The sequence below is a fragment of the Pogona vitticeps genome, chromosome 3, assembly GCF_051106095.1.
Source record: "Pogona vitticeps strain Pit_001003342236 chromosome 3, PviZW2.1, whole genome shotgun sequence".
In the NCBI taxonomy this organism is placed as follows: domain Eukaryota; kingdom Metazoa; phylum Chordata; class Lepidosauria; order Squamata; family Agamidae; genus Pogona; species Pogona vitticeps.
In genome coordinates this window covers 4,949,900-4,965,827 of record NC_135785.1, presented here as the reverse complement: position 1 = coordinate 4,965,827, position 15,928 = coordinate 4,949,900, and the positions used below count along the sequence as shown (strand labels likewise).

At 45.6% G+C, this 15,928-nt stretch overlaps 1 long non-coding RNA gene across 1 annotated transcript; it reads left to right on the top strand.

Moving 5' to 3' along the window:
* Positions 1 to 242: 242 nt before the first annotated feature.
* On the top strand, positions 243 to 2,022 carry LOC140706086 (uncharacterized). The gene is made up of 2 exons (XR_013543240.1): positions 243 to 777; positions 933 to 2,022. It is a non-coding gene; the product is annotated as an uncharacterized LOC140706086 (long non-coding RNA).
* The last annotated feature ends 13,906 nt before the right edge of the window (positions 2,023 to 15,928 follow it).

The window sequence follows — 15,928 nt, the reverse complement described above, 5'->3', positions numbered from 1 at the left end:
CCTGATGGGACAGGTCTTCATTTTTTCCTCCTTGTGGGCGGGTCGTAACAGACCAAGGGAAAAGTTTTCTCCTCAACACCCACGTAAGTACTTCGGTCCATCTAGCCACTTCATTCTGTTTTATATATAGACTTCGCCAGTGACAACGGCCATTCTATTTATGCCATCCACATCCTGCTGTTTCTCCAGGGAGGAGGTCAAACAAGCTACACTGTTCCTTGTTCTCTTTCTCTAGTTCCCTTTTTTAAAATCCTCAAAACGGACCCGTGAGGTAAAGGGAGGCCAAGAGAGCGTGACGGGTCCAAACGGACCATGTGTTTTGTGCAGAAATGTGATGATGAATATTTAGAGATTCTGTGTTTGGAAAGGGGGGGGGGGGAGAAACATTAGCCCATGCAATACCAAACCCCTCCACATAGGCACTCAGCCAGCGCATAGATCTTGCCTGAACATTGCTCAAGAGCAGCGTTGGCAACCGGTAGGTGTTCTTGCATCCATCTATCTAAAACAAAAATCCTCTCTGGGTAAGAAAAAAAGGTTAGAAGCAGCACTCGGGGAAAATGCAGGAGGATTGCAAATGCAGACCAGGATCTTTGGATCTCCTGTAAAACCTGGGTGAATCACTCGCCATGATTCCACAATAAATCTTCATCTGGGGGAAAAAAAAGTCTCAAGATGATGGAAATTGTAATCCCACCCTTTTGGAGGATAGAAGGTCAGGGAATGTCCAGTTGCTGCTGAACTAGAACTGGGACGACCATCCCTTGAAAAAAAAAGGTACCTTTTTTTACTATAAATACACCTTGCTGGGGCATTCTGGGAGCGGCAGTCCAAAAAATAAAATTTACCAGTTCAGGGTTCAAGACCCCGGTCTGCAGGAAGCCTGCTAAGTGGGCTTGGTCAGTTACTCTCTCTCTCTCTCTCTTTCTCAGCCTATCCTACCGGGAGGGTTGTTGTGCAGTGAACAGGGGAAAGGCAAATGATTGCATACTTTGCAAAGCACTAACTTGAATTCCCTGGAGGAAAAAGTGGTGGAGGCATGCATGCATTTAAAAGCCAAGCGTTACTGTTCATGAAGCAAATGAAATAGATTTGCTTTAATTAGTTTGCAACCCGGTGACTCAGCTGAACATGGAGATGATGGAATTAGATCTGGCAAATACGTTCATCGTACTATCCTGCACCTCAAGTTGGAATCCCATGAAGAAGAGCCTTCTTCAAGCTACATCCCAGTATTGGACCCAACACATCTGACGGGTCACCAGCTTCGAGAAGGTTGTTTACAACGTCAGTGGTGTGTTACTTATGTCTGCCGGAAACCAGCTGTGCGCCGTCTGAGAGCTGCCTTCCCTCAAACATCCTTTCCATTGTGCAGCCACAACAAACCGTCCAGCCTTGCTATTAAAAAGCACCAGGGAATGTGCAGAAGAATTGTTATTATTAGCACTTTGATGTATAGCCGGAAGGGGGCAGAGGGTTTAATGGCAGAAGAGTGGTGTGCAATTATAACTTCCATCCCCACAACCTTCTGCTTCAGGATAGGGCGGGAGGAGGGGGCAGAAGAGGAAACTGGAGGTGGGACATTTCCTTGTTCTCAAAGAGAAGCGAAGACTAGTGGTTAAAGTTGAAAAGCAGAGGCAAGAACTCCAGATTTATTTATTTATTTTTTTTGAGCTCTCTCTTGTTTCTGGGTGCAGTGTGTATGCCCGTTCTGGAATAAAAGCACTGAAGACAATCCAATTCTAGAAATGTATTCTAAAATAGGCTCTGCCTATTTTAACAGGGCTTCATTCCCATTAAATGGGCCCAAGATTTCCAACTCCTTCTGATCCTCTCTACATATTTTGCCTGGATTTGAGTGCAACAGAGGGTCATTGGACTTAAAAGAACTTGGAAAATGCACTTGTGGTGCATCTTTGGAATATGCTGTTCAAGGAGGTTCCTTTGAAATTGCTGGACTCTCAGCCCGTCAGTGCGAAAATGTATGTTGACATTTGTAAAGATAAAAGAGCTGGAAATGAATGGCTTGCTTTTGCTGCGGCAACTTGATACGGCTGCCTCCCTGGAATTTGTTCAAACTGAACCAAAATCTGCAGAACACAAAGAAGCCACTATGCCGCTCCATAGCAGGTATGCAAATACAGTAGATCCTTGCATCCCCTGGGGAATCGGTTCTAAGCCCCCCACCCACCGCAGATTCTGAAAAAGAGGAATATGTATAGCAAACACTCTTTTAATAGGGAATGCATGGTCTCTAGCTCTCTCTAGTGGCCAGTTATGGTAACTTCATCTTTAGAAATATATATTTCTAAGTTCTTTTTTATTATTATTAATACCGTGGATAAGTGAACCAGTGAATATTGATCCTGCAGGTAAGGGAGTCCTACTGTATGTTTGCTCTGAATGGGTATGCCTTCTTTATTCTAAACTAGATACATGCGTGTTTTTTAAAAAAATAGCATTTGGGAACCTAAGTCACTTGATTCATTCCCTGCAAGGAGAACCAGCATGAACGCATTAGCATTTAGTTCATAAGCTAGAGTTCTAATTCCTCTTCGGTGACCACGTTGGCTTGGCCTCATGGGAGTTAAGAGTCCAACATTTAGAGTGCCATACAGATTCCACATCTTGGCCTATCCTCTGGGTATAGCCTTCAATGACCTAGCGCCTTACAGGTGTATTGGACTACAATTCCCATCATTCCCATGGGCCAAGCATCGGAAGCCATCATGTGAAGGACATCTATAAATGTTCATTCCCTGAAATCATCAGGATTTATGGCCAAAGAAATGTGAACAGTATTGCAGCCTATGCTAAATCATAGAGAACGGAGAACTTGATTGATTAATGCCTCTCTTTTTTTAAGTGGAACTGTAGGAGATGTTAATTAGATCAGAGCAGCAGACAGAAAGAGGAAGGGAAACAGAGCTTCCCCTTCCCATTTTCAAAATTAAAACCATATTATACAGCTGGTTGCTGTATATACCATGAAGGGGTGGGAATGCAGTCATCTAGAACGGCTTAATACTTTACTCTTCTTTCTGCATTTCTGATAGTTGTGAATATACAAATGATGGAAAATACTCTTTTGGCCTACACTAGATGTCTTTAAAAGGTGTCAGACACGGCTGTATTTTTCTACCTCGTCTGTTCCATTTGTAATGCAGAATGTATCACAGGGAAAGTTAGATGAAGCAGGAGTGAAAACTGTCTTAAGAAATAGTAATACAATAATTTAACTGCTTGGGTCTTGCAAATTCGAGGACATGGGCTTCCTTTATTGAGTCAATCCATCCCGTGCTCACTCTTCCTCTTTTCCTGCTGCCTTTACCTTTTCCAGCAGTATTGTCTTTCCAGTGAGTTTTACTTTCTCATGTTGTGTCAAAGTACAATCACTTCAGCTTAAACTTATTTGTGTTTCTTGTGGTCGAGGGTATCTATAAAACACTCCAACAACTGATTTTTATTATTTTCCTGTCAGCCTTCATCACTCTCCAGCTTTCACATCCATTGCCCTTGATCTCCAGTGACACGTGTTTACTCTTAAGACCTTTTCAAACTCTTTTACAGCTGCTTTCCAAATTTCAGTCTTCTTTTGATTTTTAGTCACAGTCTGCATTTGGATTGATGAGCAAACCAAGGTGTAGATAATCTTCTAACTATCTTGATTTATTAATTATTAACATTAAAGTTATGTAATAGTAGTTGTGATTTTTGTCTTCTAAATGTTCAACTGTAATCCTGCTTTTGTACTTTGTTCTTTAATTTTTCTCAATATTTATTTAAAATCATTGTCCTTCCTCACAGTGCTTAGGCTGTTCTTGGCTTATCTTATATCACTGCTTTTTTCTCCAACAATTTCTATCCCTCTCTCACCTTAGTCCTATTTTTGTATGATACATGGAGAGATACTGTACATCGGTCTCCAATAGCTCTGTCAATGGGAAATCACTGAGCAGAGGATTGGACTTGATGGCCTTACATTCCCCTTCCAACTCCATGAGTCTATGATTTGAAGAGTCCACCATCTTCCGATGGAGTTGGTTACAGTATAGAAATAGATCTTGCCATCATGAAGTTCCACTAATGTATACATGAAATTTCCTTTCTTGTAATGTGAATCCATTAGTTCATTTCCTGCCCAGTGAAGCGACACATACAACTTTTTTCCACTTTTCGCATGACAGCCCTTCCAGTATCTGAACATGGCTGTCCTACTAACCCCTCAACCTTGTCTTCTCCGGGCTAAACATACCCAATTTCCATAACGGCTTCTCATCAGCCTTGAATTCCAGAGCCTTCAGCATCCTGGTTACCCTCCTCCCTCCAAGGGCCTTCTAGCGTGTTGATTGACTTGAGTTGCTTGTTTGCCAGTCTATCTTTGATGTGTAAATAAAGTCAAGAGCCCACCCAAAATGCTTAGGTTTTTTTTCTGGGTGAAAGGAAGTGAGGTGGGTTCACTGCTCTACAGTTTTCCTGACTAATTTAAGAAAGGAAGCAGGACAGCTAATGAATGTAAGAGAGACAAAAGGGGGGGGGGGATAATCATCATGATCATCTTAGAATTGCAGACCGAAACCTTATGGATGACTCATGACCCTATGGATCATCCAAGTCCTGCCCCTGTTGAGGTGGCAGGATGGGGGTCAAACTCCCAACCCACTAAACCACTGAGCTTATTGAGCAATCTGGGTGTTTTAAAAAAGGTGGAAAATCTTCAGAAGTTGGAAAAGTTCAATTTTTGGACTCCCATAAATCCCCAGCCCCTCTTCTAAGCTCTGGATCTTACTTAAGAGGCCAAATATGGCAAATATAGACTCTTGTCTCCCCTTGTCTTTCCTGTCCTGTGGTGGGAACACAGCAGATTGGGGCTACTAAGGGTTGTGGTGGAGAAAGAAAGTGAAAGCTGCAAGAGGAACTAAAACAGACCCAAGAGAAGTGGTTTCCTTTGGTTTCAAAAGGAGAAAGACAAAAGTTAATTCTAATATGTCTGCTGAAATGGTGTAACAGCCATGTGGTATCCCTACCCACTGCTAGACTCTACTATGGATTCACCAGAGTGGTATAGTATGTGCAGAACAGGACACTCTGGAACTCATCCCTGGAAGATGCTAACATGTTGAATGGCCAATGCCATAAGAAACAGAGTACAAGACATTTCGGCAGGAGCGCTGCCCTTTTAATAGCTGTATGCAAATGGAGATTTCACCAGGTGTTAACTTGCTGAAAGTTCCTTATTGACACAATAGTAAAGACATGGAAGCTCTATCCTCCATTCATGTGACTATCTTACCAAGAGGCCATCTGCTACATCCTACGAGATAGGAAGGTACATTTGCAAGTCTCCACTCGCAGGTTGTTGTGGGTTTTTCGAGCTCTTTGGCCGTGTTCTGAAGGTTGTTCTTCCTAACGTTTCGCCAGTCTCTGTAGCTGGCATCTTCAGAGGACAGGAGTAACACTCTGTGCTCTGGTGCAGTTTGTTTGGGAGTTGAGTATATAACTGTGGGATCCGCTTTTGTCCTTTTCAGGAGATGGGTAATTGTGGTGATCAGTGTGTTTTTGTTGTGGCTGTATTGTTGTGATAAGGAGGAGAGTATGTGTATTATCACAACACATATCACAGTATTGTGATAAGGAGGAGAGTATGTGTATTGTCACAACAATACACCCACAACAAAACACACTGATCACCATAATCGCCCATCTCCTGAGAAGGACAAAAGCTGATCCCACAGCTATAAATACTCAACTCCCAAACAAACTGCACCAGAGCACAGAGTGCTACTCCTGTCCTCTGAAGATACCGGAGACTGGCAAAACTTTAGGAAGAACAACCTTCAGAATATGGCCAAAGAGCCCGAAAAACCCACAACAACCAGTAGATCCCGGCCGTGAAAGCCTTTGTGAATATCTACACTATCAAACTATATAAACCATGGCCACAGTGTGGGGACCACAAGTTAGGAGGAATACATTGAGTGGGCCCAGAGACAGACGAATGTAATGCACTCTGCATAGGTTTGCCACTGGCCACTTTTGTGGAAGAGCATGCTACTGTGAAAAGGAGCGGTCTGCTCCCACCATGTGTTACATGTGCATTCATGTTCATGCAGCTTACTTCGCCAGGTTCTGACTTCTGAAATCCAGATGCCTATAAATTCCTGAGCTGTCTGGATAGCTCATTGGCTAAATCAGTAATCTGGACTACAATTCCTCACTATGCTTCTTAAGCTTGCCTGGGCTCCCTTGGGCAAGCTATCAGAGCCCAGAAGGCTCTGATAAACTACTCCTGCATACATACTTTTTAGCTAGAAAACCCTGAGATGTATCACTATACGTAACTCGAAATTGACTTAATAACACAAAATTAATTATAAATTCCTTAGCAACCTTCCTTCTCATCCTCTCTCAAGTCCCATCATGTTCCTTAAATGTGGATTCTTTCTTCGCTAGACCAGTCATACAGCCTCTTGAAATAGCAGCTACGTGGCAGGTTCAAGGACAAAGGGAGAATTGTAGTACAGTAACTGCAGCACAATGCTGCAAACCCATGCCCCATGGCGTGACGTGGGTTGCTGGCACCCAGGGTAAGGCAAGTAGCCTTTCCCCCCGAAAATAAGACCTAAACTGAAAATAAGCCCTAGCAGGATTTTTCAGGATGCTTGTCATAGAAGCCTTAGGTAAAGGTAAAGGTTGCCCTTGTCACTGAGTCCAGTCGTGTCTGACTCTAGGGGGTGCGGTGCTCATCCCCGTTTCCAACCCATAGAGCCAGCGTTGTCTGAAGACCATCTTCCGTGGTCACGTGGCCAGCATGACTAGACACGGAACACCGTTACCTTCCCATTGAGGTGGTACCTATTTATCTACTCGCCTTTTGCATTTTGCATGCTTTCGAACCGCTAGGTTGGCAGAAGCTGGGACAAGCTCACTCCTTAGTGTGGATTCAATCTTACGACTGCAGGTCTTCTGATCTTCTGCTGTTTAACCCGCAGCGCCACCACGTCACCCTCGTATAAGCCCTACCCCCAAAATAAGCCCCAGTTAAGTGAAACCCCACCCTCTACCCTTGTGCAGCAACCAGAACATGATGACATGACTGTCTTTGAATCAATGTACAGTAGATGGTTGTCCATGAATAAAAAATAAAACATCCCCTGAAAATAAGCCCTAATGTGTGTTTTTTGGAGCAAAAATGAATATAAGACCCTGTCTTATTTTTGGGGAAACATACTATTGTGCTGCTTTGGGGTTGCTTCCCCTTCCATGTGGTCTGCCTGCCCACTTTGTTTACACGGAGGGAGGGAGGCCGAGTTGCTCTGGACCACCGTTCTCCCCCTGGGCCACCACCTTCAAGGAGGCGGGTCTGCTCGGCTGTCACCAAACCCGGCCACATGAGCAAGGCAGCTGCATCCAGAAGGGCTGGAACCTGACGGGCTGGAAGTAAGTGTGGCCCAAGCCCTATCCAATGGGCAACTATTTCTCCATTAGTAGGTGTGAATAATTGGGGTGCATGCAAATGAACCTGTCATTGCGTGTCGCACCCTCTTCCCTCAACAGAGCATGTCATACCTGATTATAGGGGTTCCGCAGGAGGCATACGCTCTATGTGCATCCGTCTCCCTCCTATCCAGCTCGAAGCATTGCAGAAACGACAAGGGAAGATCTATGACCAAAATGTCTGCTTTTTAAATTTTAATTTTAATAAACTGCAGCTGGGTTATGTGCATCTGGATCAAAGCAGGAGTGCTGAGATGGGTCTTGGGGAGAGAGTGAACCAGGCACATTGGAAGCTTTAGTTACTTGATCCAATATCGTTTAGGCAAGCAATATTAGGAATGCCAACTTTATGGCAAGGCAGAGTATGCGTCCTAATGGTATTCCTTGCCCATGGATGGAACATAAGGGATGAACCCAATTCACAATCAAAACAACTCTGGGGAAAATGAGATTTAATCGCTTCAATGGGAACTTTTACTTCCCTCCTGGAATTCATAAGTTCCCTCAGTAAGTCACAGTGACAGGGCTTGCTGTGTTTGGCATTACTGGCATTAGAGCCCAATTAACAACCACCATAATCGGCTAAATATTGCTGGGAATGGCATCCAGGGGCACTGGCTGGGGGCCAGCTGCTCTGGCAAGAGTGGAAAGAGTGCCTTTACAAACGGCCAGAGTAACTACTCTCTGCATCAGAAAACAGCTCTCCCCTTCAATATCTGGCCAATGTTGCTCGGCACGCTTGCACGGACGAACACGGTTACTCTTCCAAAGCGACAGTCTTAAATATCTGGAGCAGCAAACAGGTTGCGTATTCCAAGACATCTGCAGCTAGCTTTTCCGAGGGGGAGAGAGGACCAATCTCAGCATATGGCCGTCGCTTGGCATCAATACAGGGCAAGTCGTGTCCTACGGAGCCCCCAAAGGGTCCAGCCTTTCTTACACCCTGTCCTGGACCGAGCAATATATACCAGCCTTTGTGGGACAGGCAGCCCTCTAAGTGAAGTAGCAAGAACAAGACTAGCAGCCGGTAGGTGGTAGGGTTGCCAAGCAGCCAGCAGTTTACAGGCCCAGCCTGTACTTTATTCTCCTGGCCGGTTGCCAAAATAAGCTATTTAAAAATTGTGTGTGTGGGGAGGGGAGTGTGAGCGTTGCTGTTTTTCACTTCCCGTATTCACACATGGCGCAGTTCAGGGTGGCCACATGGAAAGAGGACAGGGCTCCAGTGTCTTCAGCTGTGGAAAAAAGAGGGAATTTCACAAGATAAAAGTTTAGCACGTGACACCTGCTGTAATCTTCTGCTTTTTATGCATCTGCCCTTGTTTCCAGCCTAAGAACAAGTCTCCTTGGTTCACACAGTGGGTGGGTGTGACGAGATGACTTGCATCAATGCAAATTCTGCTTTCGATGCTCATGTTTGTGCGACATCGTTAAAAGAATTCCACAAAGGAAGGGGAGCACAGAGTGTTTCTGAGATGCTCAAGGATTTTTCTTGTTATTTTTGCAATATATTGGAGAGGGGAAACATAGATCGCCATTGGATCCCAGGTTCTCAAAGTGACGTGCGGTGCAGTGTCAATGTTTCAGTATGGATGGAGGGCTAAGTGGAGACCATCTCACAGCAACCAAGAATGGGGGAAGCATACATGTTTAATGCATCTCTGGCAGATGACTGGATTTATGGCAATCATTCTTCACCACTTATGGCGGGGGGAATTCAAGAAAAGCAGGTGCTTTGCTCTGAAAATTACAGGATCACAGTCATGGGTCTGTGTTAAAATTTGGTTGGATTAATTGATTGCTTTCCCACAACTAATTGGTCTATATTTTCAGAAAATGGGTCAACAGAAACTTGATAATGTAGGAAAGATCAGAGGTAAGATGCTATGTGCTGATTTTCATATAAGGGATAAACGTGACTCATTTATAGGAGTTTAAATGACTTCCAGCAGTTTGACAAGCACTGTTTTAATTTTCCCCATAGACATCACTGAGGTTAGATCTGCCAGCTGTTTTCTTGTCTTTTTGGGCATCTGGCATATTTTAGGAAGGAGCTTAGTGTGTTAAATCAGGTAAAAATGTCTATGTGGGGCAATGGCGTGCTTGTAGTGTGCATTAAAAATTCAGTTTTTAGGCCCATTTTATCCCTGTGGATTTCCTATGTTCTGATCCAAATGTGCTCAGATTATGTAGCCTATTTTATTAACCTTAGCTGGAAGCAGCCAGGAGGGGAGGCGACACAGAAAAGAGAATGAAGGTGAATCTGGGTAATTACAAGAGGGAAGGGAGACCATGAAGGGTTGAAGACCCCCCCCAAACTCCACCCTGGAGGAAGAAGGTTCAAAAGAAATCTGAAACAGTCTAATCTCTCAGGAAGAAACAATGTCTTGAAAATTAGGATCAAATATTACAACTGAAATGAGCTTAGTCAGCAGTGGCCAAAATCAACAGGTCCATCCAGGGACCCAGTTGCCTCCCCCCCCCCGCCATTTGCATGAAAAAGTGTTGAAAATTTGTAGACTCTGCAGCTCAGTGGCTGCGGACCCATTATCAAAAGGGAGGATATGCACTGTACATGTCCAAAAAGGACCAAAGAGGATACCGTTTGGCATCAGTTTAGAAACAGTAATTGTACAGATGCAAAATTGGAATGCATTGCAATTTTTAAAGTAATATAAATAGAACTACAGTGCATGTCAGGGTGTGCTCAGATGGTGTTTTCCGAGCCCACTTTGAATTGTTGACAGCACAATCTGGTTCACCCTATTTGCCAATGACCAGACCATGTACAGCAGCAGATTGCAAACCAACCCGACCCTCTTCTGTCCCCTTTCCAAACCATTCTGGTTAAGCTGTCAGACTGATCTTTTTTTGGAGTGGGCTGGTGTAATCGGGACTGGACAAAAAGGTTGCTTTAAAGATCACATCCTGGAAGCCACTGTTTCCACCATGACCCATGCAATCTTTATGTCCTTGTCGGATTGCCCCCTCGCTCCAGTTGGGAAGAATGTTCCCAGACGACTTTGAGTTAGTTGTCTAGCCACCGCAACAACCTGGCCCTTGATCACCATCCTTTTGGTTATCATTAAGTCAGATGGGATAGCACAGGGGAAGACATCTTTGGTGGGGGAATTATCTCCTGGCAACCCTTCCAATAGAGGACTGCCTTCCTAAAGGAGGTCATGAGGCCACCCTGCGCTCCAGCTGCCTATGGTCAAAGTTATGCGGAAGCTGGAACCAAGCACAAAGCCTATGGAATACCATATCTGTGTTGTGCAAATAATGAGTCTTTTCAAAGGCATTTTGGAAGCTGGGAGAAATGTGGAAAGCCCTTCTTGAAACATGGAAGTGCATTCCTGCTGTTGCTTCAAGTCTCTTCTTTGTGTGTGGTTTTATGTGAGAGTTGGAGAGGTGTATTGCTCTCTTTAACAGCAGGATGGAGTGGTTCCCCTCTTCCAGAGATCTTCCAATAGAGACGTCGCTACAAGTCAGAAATCCCAAAGGGTTAAGCCTATGCTGTCAAAGGGCCACCTTAAATTCATTTATGGAACATCCGCCCCACTAAACTCTGTGGGACTTGCTTCTCAGTAAACACACATACAAGTGAGTGTGTTTGCCTATTATTTTAAGATGATTTACTCTCTAGGAAGCAAAAGCTGCTCAGTCACATCACAAATATGGAGCTGGCAGCATTCCCAAATTCAGAACAATCCTAAGTGTACTCAGACACCCCATAAAATTCAATGGGGTTTATAGTCCCCTAAGAAGCCTGTTCTTTGGACCATGGTCTCTGGCTTGAATCTTCTTGAACCCGTGTCTTAGATTACCTTAAACAAAACATTCAGACTGGGAACCTGGCATCTTGGACCGGAAATATTATTTAAAGCAACATAGTTTGCATTTTGTTGCTTGTCATAGTTTATTCATTTGATTAATATTTGAATAATTCATTTTTAAAGCATTAAATTTTTTTAATGATGTAAGCCACTCTGGGTTCTTCCTTAGGAGGTGTGTGTGGGTGTGGGGATGTTTGAAATAAAATTAAAAAATCCCACGGGAGAAAAAATACAGGTTTAGAAAAGGCAATCTAGCCAAGATTAAAACATGTTTTTCCAGCAGAGTAAAATGAATCGCGAAAGGAGCACTGTTGCGCCCGAAAAGTGACCTTTTAAACACTTCCTTCGGAGTGAAGACCTATTAAACGCCATGAGGTTACTCGTGAGCAAATACCTCGGATCCGGCCGGCTGTAAATAAGGCACGTGTTTGTCTTTCCCACCCAACCCCCACCCCGACCGCCTTTAATACATGTGAGGTGTACTTTTCCATACAATAAATAAATGGATTATTATTATTTTAATTAAAAAAGAAAGAAAGAAGGCTGAGGGAACGCGCTCCGCCGGCCGCTACTCGGCTGCTCCCTTTTGAGGGAAAAGAGGGCAGCGACGCCACGGGGCTCTTTGTCTCTGCCCACGCTGACGCGCGGCGTCCATGATGTGGAGCTTTTGGCGGGAAGCGGCGGACGAGAGCCGCGAAATGGCGGCCGCGGAGAGAGCGCGCGAGGAGAAAGGGAGGTGGGGCTTAGGAGGGGAGGAGGAGGGAGGAGGGAAGGCGGGGCACGCGGGAGGGAGGGAGGGAGAGAGAGGAGAAGGAGGAGGAGGAGGAGGAGGCGTGGCCAGCTGGGGCCAAAGGGCTAGCACGAAGATCCGGAGTCTGGATTCTTCAAACAAACTGGCAGGACCGAACTCCTCGTTGGAAAACGGAAGCGGCGGACTTGATGCTGGCTGGCTGGCTGGCTGGCGTGGGGGGCGAGCGGGTGGGAAGCAGGCGGGCAGAAAGGCAGGCAGTTTGGGGGGGGGGTTCTGAATTATAAACATGTATTCCTTATTTTTTAAAAAAGTAAGCAAGGCGGCAGTGGGGTTGAATGGATGTTCCTTAACAGTATTGGGCAGCCGTGATTGCTTGATGGAGCTTCCACTTGCAGAAGCAGTGTATCTGTGAATGTCAGGCGCTTGGCACAGATGGTCCCGAGATGGTCTGTCTGTCCAGCGTTGGAGGCAGCCTTGCTGGGCGGAGTGGGACTTATTCTTGATCCGGTATTGGGGGGGGGGATTGCCTTACTTTTCCTGTTCCGACGACTGGGGTGAATCACGGGTCTCAGTGGAGGTCTCGAAGATCCATCTGGCTGACACGGGAACCGTTTTGCAGCCGCTACTATTGAAATGGGAATCAGGTTTCCTGGTTAGCGCTGTGCTGAAGAAATCGGGGGGGGGGGGCAGTGCAAGCTTGGAAGGGTTGTCTGTCCTTTTGTCCTTGTCTGACTGTGTCTTGATATCTGGGAAATTCAGGGTATTTTTGATTTACTACTGTTTTTTTCTGTCGCACGTTTAAATTCAACTGTACTGGCAGCAGTTTGTTGTGGTGGTTTTGCAGAGAAATATTTTTGGGACCACCCCGTCATGGTCCATTTGTAATCCTTACAACAGCAGTCTTGTAAAATAAACTAATATGGCCTGTATTGCATAGGGGGAGAGCAAAATGAAGAAAGAACAGGACCCGTAGGAGTATCGGTGATGCTCTCCTGGGAATGTGGAGATTCGAACTCGCAGCTCAGTCCCTTAGGGTACTGCAGTACTGCAACTCACCTTCAGTTGGACTCCTTGAGCTACTTAATACAAGGAACAGAATAAAGTTTCTTCTCCAGGGCTTTAACTAAAGTTATGCAGAATAGTGGTTTTGGACTACACTTCCCAAAATTATCCAGGCAGCATAGCTATGGGAACTGTAGTCCAACACACACACACACATACACTTTGTCAGGAATGTTGTTCTTCTTAAGAATGTTCCGGTATGCAAACACACCCTGGCTTTTGTAAATATTAAAGATCTCACAGTTAAAATAGACTTGACTGAAGTCAGCTTATAGTCCTTGGTCTGGCGTCAGGCTCTCTCTTATATATAAATATATTCACGTAAATACATGCATATGTGCAGATACACACTTATTCATTTTCCTCTCTTTGCTATTGAACCACATGCATTTGCCGCTTCTGTGGTGCAAGGTGAGCAAGTGAGCACATTTGTAGTGGTTGCTGTTACTTCCCGGTGCATCCAGGCTCTCGCTCACCTGCTCTCCTCACTGTGCAAAATTGTGCAAACCGGTGGGGTCAGTGTGAGGGTGAGCAGAATCCCTCAAGAAAGATGACAGATGAGCAAGCGAGCGAGCAACAGTGGGAGAGAGGAGAGAAAAAACAGCAGCTCAGGTGCTGGGACCTATGGAAGGGGTGGATGCCCGATGAGGGTGCCCTTGAAAACCGGGAGCCAGCCCCAACCCTTCCCACTTGACGTGTTCTTGATCCGCAGGATGCCCAAGCGCCTGCACCCAGTTCGGTTGGCAAAACATCAGTTATTTCTGATCCGTGATAGCAGATAAGATAACCACTGCCTGCCACGGCATTGCAAACACGCTCAATCACATCTGCTTTTGGGAAGTTAAGCCGAGTTACGCCTGGTTATAGGGCTTGGATAGGCATCCACCGGACAATACCCAGGCCTGGGTAGGATCCTGTCTGGAATCTCAAAAGAGAGTTGCTGCTGCCGGATCAGGCTAGCTGGACTAGGATCTGAGTTGGGCTCAAGGGAATTTCCAGCGAGACTTTCAAGCCCCTTTCCAGTGGCATTTTGCATACAGCTGAGCTGAGTTTTGCAACGTGGGAAACTTTTGTGGGCCTGGCCTTTAAAGTCTTGCGACACACGTTGGCAGGAATTCCTCCTTGTCTTTTCTTCCCATCCTTGGCCCCTGGGCGCTCGCAGAGGCCCCAAAGATTTTTCGCCTCGCCTTGCTAGGAGAACTCCGTAACCCTCTCTAAACTCCTTTCCTAATTTCTTCCTCCAGTGCTGGAAGAGTAGAGTCCCAAAGCACCATTTAGGGTAAGCTTCTTTACAGGATGGATTTGATTTATTATTTTTTTAAATGCTTATTTAGATTGTGATTCAAATTGATTCCCCCCCCCTTCAATTATTGATTTTTCTTCTGTTTCTCCCATCTCCTGGAGGCCCGCTGGCCTGGCCTCAAGTCGGCAGCCCCATTCGCTCCACCCGGCTTGGGGCCCCTCCAAGCTTTTGGCGATGGTTCTCCAGGCGTCCATGGATGCGTTAGCTGAGTGTGAGTAATGCACTCATTGCTCCTGTCCTCTCATGCAAGAAGGCTCCTCCCAGACACACACAACCACCTCAGCTTTTGTGCTAGAGCAAAGACGTGGGGTGCTCACTCTCCTGTTCTCTGCCCCCCCACCCCACAACAGGAATCTTTGCCTAGCACCCGCCTCGGCAATTGATTGTGGGGCTTGTGATGGGGAGGTGGGTTGTGTTTTGGAACAGGGCATGCCCCTTTCCAGCACTGTGGGGGGGGGGAGGACTTTACTGACCAACATAAGCAATTAAAAACAAAGAAGTGGAAAACAGATGGGAGCTGGACTCTGCCCTGAGGAGCTTACAGTTAAAGGGTTTTTTTTGTTTTTGTTTTTTTGCAGTAGGGCAGGGCAAGAACTGGGGATAAAAGTAAGGGGACCCAATGCAGTTCCACCTGCTGAGTTTAAAGTTGTTGTTTAGTCATGTCCGACTCTTTGTGACCCCATGGACCGGAGCATGCCAGGCCCTCCTGTCTTCCACGGCCTCCCAGAGTTGTGTCAAATTCATGTTGGTCGCTTCAGTGACCCTGTCCAGCCGTCTCGTCCTCTGTCGTCCCCTTCTCCTCTTGCCTTCACACTTCACCAACATCAGGGTCTTTTCCAAGGAGTCTTCTCTTCTCATGAGATGGCCAAAGTACTGGAGCCTCCGCTTCAGGATCTGTCCTTCCAGTGAGCACTCGGGGTTGATTTCCTTCAGAAGAGATAGGATTGATCTCCTTGCAGTCCTTGAGTTTGAAGGGTGCTTCCTAAATGTCCCCCAGGATTCTTCACAGTGGACAGAGGGCTCTTGATTTTGGAGACCCGAAGACCGTTAAATGCCATTGAGTGATGTTCTAGGGGTGTTGGGGTTACCACCCATCTTCTGTTTGCTGACGACCCAGTCAGGATGGGTGTTATCACCCACGCCTGAGGCACTCCAGAGGCATGGATTTAGATTAGAACGCTCCCACGCTGGCCACAGGATATTTTATTTATTTATTTATTTATTGCATTTATTTATTTATTGCATTTATTTATTTATTGCATTTATATGCCACCCATCTAGACATAGTCTACTCTGGTGGGAATTGTGATCTAAAACACTCACACAGGCTTGATAGCTCAGTGGTTGAGGTCTTTGGCTGCGGAGCCAGGCGTTGAGAGTTCGATTCCACCAATGGGCCTCCTTGACAGGGGCTGGACTGGATGACCTCACAGGCCCCCTTTCCAGCCATGCATTTTAAAGATGTTGACAGTGATTCCTGCC